This window comes from Echinops telfairi, unplaced genomic scaffold (genome assembly GCF_000313985.2).
Source record: "Echinops telfairi isolate 266 unplaced genomic scaffold, ASM31398v2 ScPeMD7_6;HRSCAF=24_1, whole genome shotgun sequence".
NCBI lineage: Eukaryota > Metazoa > Chordata > Mammalia > Afrosoricida > Tenrecidae > Echinops > Echinops telfairi.
The window spans coordinates 20367034-20374404 of NW_022103903.1; positions in this window are offsets into that span (position 1 = coordinate 20367034).

A 7371-nucleotide genomic window follows, 5' to 3' on the forward strand; every position below is an offset into this window, starting at 1 on the left:
GACCCCAGGCCGGAGTGCAGGGAAGGGGAGGGAAGGAAGTGAGGAGGTGGAGCCGGGGAGGGCTGCTTCGGCGGCGCGGGGGGACGTGCCTCCCGCCCCGGTCCACTCGCTCGGACCACGGCTTGCCAGCGGCTGTGGCTCGCAAGCAGGCAGGCGGGCTGCCAGCTCCCTCGCGCTCCCTCGCGCTCCCTCTCGCGCGCGCAGGCCACGCCTCCTAGGTTCTGCACAGCCAATCCTCAGTCGCCGTTGGACCGTCTCCCTCCACGTCAACCAATCAACACGCTCCCTCTTCGGTCGACCCGTTAGCTCCGGGCCCACTCTTCGAGCGCCCCCGCCCCCCCTCTCTCTCGTCCAATCCCATTCGAATTCGGAAGCTTCCCACCCACCTCCCCAAGCCCAGGCCCCGCCCCGCTCTCGGGCTTCGCGGGGCCCCCACTGACCGCGCGCCTGTTATTGTTGGGACCGCGGCCCAAAAGCATCCCGCAGGGGCGGCCGCCCGCGCTGGTCCGTGACTTCCGGGACTTCCCTCAGCCCGCTCTCCCCGCTGCTCGGCCCAGCTGGCTCTCTGCTGCACCCCGCCGCGCATCAGGCCCCTGAAGGGGGTGGGAAACCTGGATCTTGGACAGCTTTAGCTGGAAGCTGAGTTCTAAGGGAGTTGGGGGTTTTTTGTTTTATTATTTTTTTTAAGCAAAGCATGTTGTTTATTAAAACTACAGGCAGTGGTTGCAGCAGTTTCTCGCTACAATCGCATTTGCGATGCTCAATACTATGTCTTTCCTCTGACGTGTGACTTTCAGACTTACTGGACAGTGAGAAGTAAAACAAGCAAGAAGTACAAAATCAGATCCAGGCTGCCAGAGCTATTTAAATCTAACATGCTACCTCTTCAGCCATTCTTCAATGAGGGTTCAGCACCTGCTACCTAGGTGAAAACATCATGCTAAGAGTTGTGTGGGTTGAAGAGAGAATTCAGAAATCGTGCAGGATTTATGGTGGGGGCTGAGCTGGAAATGCACAGTGCAAGTCAGAAAGAAATCGGTGATAATTAGAACAAACACAAACCCATGGCCATGCATTCGATTCTACTCTTGGGGACTCTGTGTTTCAGAGTAGAACTGTTCTCCATATTGTTTTCATATGGCTGTGATCTTAGCATGCAGATCGTCATACTTTATTACTGCAGTACCATTGGGTGGGTTCAAACTGCTAGCCTTTAGTAGCCCAGCGCTTAGCAAAACGATGAAGAGGGCCTTTGGGAAGGAAACTGCTAAAGAATTAGTGACTTTAGAGGAGAGAAGGGTATCTTGTTGACTTTGGCCCTTGGGAGTTCCAGTAGCAAAGAGAGGAAACTGAAAAAGTAGAGCAGATAGTGTGGGGAAGTGAGTTAATTTTGGACGTATTGAACTGGAGGTGTCAATTCAACGAGTATGTGAAGCTACAAACCAAAAGCTCACTACCATCAAGTAGATTCTGACGTAGTAGTGACCCTATTGGAGGGGAGAACTGCCATGGTGAGTTTCCAAGGTGAAAATGCTTTGCCTGGGGGAAAGACTAGTGGTTTTGAACTTGTGGTTCGAGCAGCCCAACGTATAACCACTACGCCCCCAGGGCTCGTCAGGGCCCAAACAGATCAGAACAAAAGCACAGCAGTCATGGGGATGGTAGATCTGACTCCTTTTCACCATTGCTGGCTTCCTAAGAGGAACTGGAGATGATCCTGGAAAAGTTTTTAGGGACAAGATCTAGGAAGGCATAGGACTAGAGAGCCAGGACTTCATTTTGAAAACTCGAGAAACAAATAGTTCTAAGCAAGAAAGTGGCATTATCAAATTTTGGTTGTAGAAGATGGAATTGGATGGACGGGTAAGGGCTAGATTGAGTGATAGCTACACTAGAGACCAGGGAAAGCTGATCCAAAGACTGATTCCAGTGATCTGTGGTTGAAGTGGGTACGGATGTGTTTGAACTGCTTGTAGAAGTGGGTGTAGGACAGGGTGGGATGGACTGGAGTAATATTTATGAACGGAATGATTGATGTGCTCAGATGTAGGGAGTAAGAAGGAGTTGAGGAAGATGCTCAGGATTCTGGATAGAAGATGGTGCTGTTTCCACAGCAAGGGGAGCTGAGAGTGGAAAGGTTGGTTGAGGTAGAAGAAAAGACCATGAGTTGCATATGGGACATCTCGAACATGATGTGTTTTAATCAGCAAGCAGTCAGCAATGCATTACAACTTCTAGTAACAGACCCTCTTCCGGATCCCTTTTCTGCTTGGACCCTCTGAGAAGCCCCAGTGGCATAGTGGGTATGTGATCAGCCGCAAACTGCAGGATCAAGTTCAAACCACCAGCTGCTCCATCTCGGACACCCACAGGGACAGTTCAACCCTGTCCCATAGGGTTGCCATGAGTCAGAAATGAGTCGCTGCAGTGAGTTCGAGTTCTTGAGTGATAACCCTGAGCTCACACAGTCCTGACAGAGCTAGGCCTTAAGAATCTCAGGCTGGCACTCTATTTGGCACCACAGAGTTGCCCAAGAGGCAGAACATTCATTGTGGGCGAATATAGTTACAGAAGCTTTTCTGGAAGATGCAAAGCCCCTCCCCTTGCTAACCCAACATGAAAAGGTCCAAACTCACATACACCTAAAGCAGTGGTTCTCGACCCCTTCACAGAGGTCACCTAAGACCATCAGAAAACACATATTTCCAATAGTCTTAGGAACCAAAACACCGCTCCTCTATCGGTCTCCAGGCGGGTCCGCCCACATGCAGATATGGCCCCCTACAAGTACCCAGCGTGAAGACTGGTACCCATGCTACATCATGCTTCAAGACAAAATTTCATTTATTTGTCATTATAAATCAATAGTTCACAATATATAATTACATATTGTTTTTGTGATTAATCACTATGCTTTAATTATGTTCAATTTGTAACAATGGAAATACATCCTGCATATCAGATATTTATATTACAATTCATAACAGTAGCAAAATTACAGTTATGAAGTAGCAAGAAAATAATTTTATGGTTGGGGTTCACCACAACATGAGGAACTGTATTAAAGGCTCGTGGCATGAGGAAAGTTGAGAACCACTGACCTACAGCAAGAGAAAGGAGCACTTGCAATTTCTCCCTATGATATACTGATACCCTTAAGTATACTGACCAGTGTTCTAAAGGGTTGTTAAAAGTGGAGAATAGCAAGGTGATGAGAGTGAAAGTGCATCCGTGAAGAGGGAGGACGTGACAGATGGGAGTTATATTTTAAATGGTAATATGAATAAGATCTTCATGGAGAAAACTATTTGACAAGTCTGTATACCTACATTTCAAGTTCTGATTTTGCTTTGGAAATCTAGGGTCTTTAGAGGTGGTTAAGAAAATGTGCCTGAAAAAAATAAAGAAAGAAAAGAAAATGTGCCTGAAACTTCTCACTACTCAATGAAAGAAGGTATATTGGCAGTTAACACTACTGTGTTTCTGCTCCACTCTCTCTCCACACCTCCCAATCATTGTCACTCTACTAAGTTGAAAGAAGGAAAAAGAATGTTGGTCGATGGCTGGCTACTCTTTGATGACCAAGACCTCCCCATGGAACTCACACCAAAGGAATACAAGAGTTGTTCACTTCTAGGGCAGTGTCAAGAACTGGTTACTCGTGGGGCTACCTACCACAAAGTCAGCAGTTTGAAACTCGTAGCTGCTCTGAGGGAGAAAGATGAGGCTGTCTATTCCCATAAATAGTTACAGTCCTGGAAACCCACCAGGACAGTTCTCTTCTGTCCTGGAAGGTCACTATGAGTTGGAACTCACCTGATGGCCGGGAGAGGGAATTCCTGGACAGAGAAGAACTCTGTTCTATGTTGTCTCCCTCACTCACTGCATGCTGCACCAACCAACTTTATTATTACCCGTGGCTCTGGGACTTGGCTTGTCTGAAGGTCTCTCTAAGATACTTGTCCAGGACCATTTGATCCACATGACATGGATGGCTAGGTCTGGGTCAGAAATGAAAATTCTGATCAGGACCCAAAGTGGATAGGTTTGGAGGAGACGATTAACCTGACAGCCAGAGGTCTCCAGAAGCTCAAGGGACTTTAAAAGCTAACTGCAGGGTCTGTGTTCTTTCGTTAGAGTCTCTCATAAAGAGGATGTTCCCAGACTCCGTTCTTTGTGTCTTCTTTCTCACGCTCTTTCTCTTCCAAGGCCAATGGAGTGCAAGGGTGTCTTCATTGTACAGAAGCGCATTGACTTGGGATGAATCGTACATTCCGAGTCGACCCCCATTCACTGACTGCTAAATGAAATCCTTCTGATGATTGGACTAGGGAAGAACAGGGCTTCAGGGAAGGACAAAGGGGTAATAATAATCTAGGAATTAAAATGTTCACCATTTTAATGCAGTGATTATTTCTCTACCTAGTTAAAGATATTTAAAAGGAACATAAATCCTAAACTTAAATTTTTAATTCCCCAGACTCTCTTCTGTCCTATTCCTCCTCCTCCTTCTATCTCTAATTCCCTCGCCTGCCCTTTTAATGGATGGGGAAGAGGTAGGGAAACTGAAATTGATCTATAGAGAACATGGGAAATCTGAGAAGAATGGTGAAATGAATCCCAGTCTCGTCGCTGCTTATAGAATGAGAAAAGAACCCGAGTGCAGGTGCCTTGGCTTCTGTCAGCACAGAAACATCTGGTTTAATGGTGTGATATGGTAATAATCATTGGCACCATCAATGCTATTAAATGTCTGCTAAGCATTAATGAAACGGAAGGGGCTTGTTCAAATGGCATTTATGCAGGAGAATGTGGGAATTATGTAATGAATCACTGGTGAGGTTTATCAGTAAGATATCTTTCTGGAAAGACATTGAAAAAGGGCACAAAGGACCAGAGTTGACATTTGTGATCTTTCCGTGGGGTGGGAGAGAAGAAGAATGTAGCAGTTCTGGGGAAGTGGCATTATCTCTAACTTCAAAGGCCACAGCTCTCAGATCTGAGTCTCCTCCTCCCCAGAAGCCGTTTCATGGTGCGGGTGATTGCTGCTCACTGTCTGAATTTTGCTGGAGGTACGTGCTTCGTTCCCTGCACAGAAGTGGCTTGGGTACATGTTTATCTTCTAAGCTTCTTTCAGTCAAATCTATGCTTACTATTCAAATTTATTAACACTTACAAACACATTGCTAAATTGGCTCTTCTAGGGCAGTGGTTCTCAACCTTCCTCATTCCAGACCCTTTCAGACAGTTCCTCATGTTGTGGTGACCCCCCAGCTATAAAATTATTTTCATTGCTACTTCATAGCTCAATTTTGCTACTGTTATGAATCGGGTGACCCCTGCGAAAGAGTTGTTCGACCCCAAAGGGGTTTTGACCCAGAGGTTGAGAACCGCTGTTCTAGGGGATTTAAGGCAGGTTTGTGAGGAGCTTCCTTTATTATTGGAGATATTTCAGTTCTACTAATTCAGGGAATAATTACATTACTTTTTTTCTTCAAGATTACCATTGGTATTTTAAATAAAAATTGACTTTGATCATTTTCTACATGCCTCTTCCTTCACTACAACATACATACACTCTCCCATACAAACACACATACACACTCCCATACAAATACACACACACACACTCCCATACAAATACACACACACACACACACACACACACACTCGGCTATCTAATAACAGAAGAAATTAAATCGATGCACAATATGGTTTCACCCTAGTATTTTGTTGATTACATAGTACATTGTAGTATGAAGTACGTAATTCATAGCATCCATGTCATAATTAGGAATTAATTATATGAGTGACTATCAACCAACCCACCACCCTGGGGCCCATTCCCACACCCCATAGGACAGAGTAGAACTACCCACAGGGCTTGGAGACTGCTAATCCTTATGAAAGCAAACTGCCTCCCATCCCCCTGTCCCTGCTCCAGAGTCTGGTGAATTTGAACTGCCCACAAGTGGTTAGTAGCCCAAGGGTGATGTTACCTGGAGGCAGGCTCTCCATGCTTGTTTTTGTCCCACTCTCAGGCAAGGGACAAATTTCAGACCAGAATGAGAGAAAAGGTTTGAACAGAAAGAGTAGGTTTATAGAAGGGGATACTTTGGGGTGGAGTGGGGGTGGGGTGGGAGAAGGGTATCCAAAGAGCCCTTCGCTAAGTCTAAAAGTCCTGGCAAAACATAAAGCCAAACCTTAATGTCAGACCTTGCCAGCCTCTGACTTGCTTAACAGTTATCAGGGAACTAAACTATAGGGAACATACCTAAATACCTGAGGTAATGTGATTTAGGTGTGTCCTTGTAGAGCAGTGGATTGTACGCTGGGCTGTACACAAAAGTCGCAGTTCAAACCCACCAGGGGGTCCTTGGGGGAAAGATGAGGCTTTCCGTTCCTGTAGAGATGGACAGCATTAAAAACCCTCAGGTGTGCCCTATGGGGTCATCACTATGAGTCAGGATTGCCTTGATGGCAGTGGTTTGGCTGATGTGGTCTCCTGTTATGAAAGGGATTCTGGTGGTATTAGGAATAAGCCCTGGGTGGCTAACCCAAGGTATAGTGTTCAAAACCTCTCTGTGAAAGAAAGTCAAGATTCCATCTTAGAGACCCTATGTGGGGCCATTATGGCTTGGAACCCATTCCGTGGCAGTGGAATGGATTCCCTGAGATCCATGGGTACTCTGTGTCCTTTCTTCTGAGGCCTTTGCTACCAGCGTACATGTACAGAGTTGAAATTTCGTTTGCCTTTTCAGAAGCTACATTGGGTCATGGAATCATGGAAACAGTCTTAGACCAGACTCACATCTTCCATGCAATTGTTTCCTGTAAGCAAGGGGTGCAAGCCCTCTAGACCTTGGTTTTCTGGTCAGTAACAGAAGGAGGTTGCGTTACCGTTGCCACGGTTGACAATGTTTCCTAATTATCACTATCTGCTGCGCTTTCTTCCTGCCCCCAGATTCTAAGCCCCAAATTCCTAAATCACTACATAATGTAGGCAGGAAAGAAAACAGAAACTGCTGATAGGAACTCCTCTCTGAAAGAGAGCTGTCTTTGCAGAGCACCTTAAAGTGGGGTGTGCGGGACTGGGAAAGAAGCCCCATCTTCTCATCTCCACCCCGTCGAGTCTTCATGAGCAAGAACTAGATGAATAGCCCTAATTCTGGTCTATGACACAATGAAACAGAAAGGGGGTTGGGGGCTTAGTTGCCTTCCTTATCAGAAAGGGAACTGGGGGAGGGGGTTGTTAAAAGACTTCAGGAATGTGACAGGAAACTGGAGAAGATGTGAGCAATACTCGCCAAGGGATTTTAAGAGGTGGAGACATATAACAACTAATGAACATTACATTTAAACAAGTTGCTT